This window comes from Anolis sagrei, chromosome 8, assembly GCF_037176765.1.
Source record: "Anolis sagrei isolate rAnoSag1 chromosome 8, rAnoSag1.mat, whole genome shotgun sequence".
Lineage (NCBI taxonomy): Eukaryota > Metazoa > Chordata > Lepidosauria > Squamata > Dactyloidae > Anolis > Anolis sagrei.
The window spans coordinates 23,030,737-23,031,902 of record NC_090028.1 but is presented as its reverse complement, the minus strand read 5'-3'; positions in this window follow the sequence as shown (position 1 = coordinate 23,031,902).

Genomic DNA, 1,166 nt, shown 5'->3' with positions numbered 1-1,166 from the left:
AGAGGGGAAATTCTGCAGTTTCAGGCTTTGATGAGAAATAGTAATGGTAGAAGTTTAGTTAAAATGTGTTAGAATGTGCTGGGACCCACCTTGAGCCATACAGAGGGAGAGGTGGGCCAGAAATAAAATGATGATGATGATGGTTATTATTATTATTATTATTATTATTATTATTATTATTATTATTATTTAGAGGAAGTTGAACCATTGAACAAAACACTTAGGGCTAGTTTTGGAGCCTTGGGGGCTAGTTTTCAGATCTTTAGTTCTAGTTTTGCTGTACTTAGGGCTAATTGGGGGTCTTTAGGAATTGTTTGGGGTCTTTAGGGCTAGTCTGGGATCTTTAGGGTTGGTTTGAGCATTTTTAAGGCTACTTTGGTGGTCTTTAGGGCTAGTTTGGGGTCTTTAGGGCTAATTTTGGAGTGTTTAGGAATACTTTGTGGTCTTTAGGGCTAGTCTGTGGGTATTTGAAGCTAGTTTGGGGGTCTTTAGGGCTAGTTTTGGGGTACTTAGGGCTGGTTTGTGGTATTTGGGGCTTGTTTTGGGGTCTTTATGGCTAGTTTTGGGGTGTTTGGAGCTTGATTTGGGGTCTTTGGGGCCAGTTTGGGGGCCAGAGCGAAGACAGAAGGGAGCAGAAGACACTTCCATCTTGTCTTTACTAATAATATAATATAGTATATTGTATGTACATATAATATTTATAATATTATAATGTAATACAAAATAATACTAATAATAATTCAATATTATAATTATAATTATATATTTACATTACATATAATATTACTAATAATATTACAATATAATGGTATAGTGCAATATAGTAATATATACTGATATTGTACTATGCTAATAATATAATATATTGTATGAAAATATATATTGTAAGCCGCTCTGAGTCCCCTTCAGGGTGAGAAGGGCGGCATATAAATGCTGTAAATAAATAAATAAATTTATGACTAGTTTTGGGGTATTTGGGGCTTGATTTGGGGTCTTTAGGGCTAGTTTGGGGGCCTAGGGTTAGCTTTGGGGTCTTTGGAGCTAGTTTGGGGCTTGATTTGGGACCTTTAGGGCTGGTTTGGTTGTCTTTAGGGCTAGTAGCCAAGCAGGTCATGCCTTCAGTGACACATTTGGTGCCGTTGTCCATTTATGCAGCACTGCTCTGA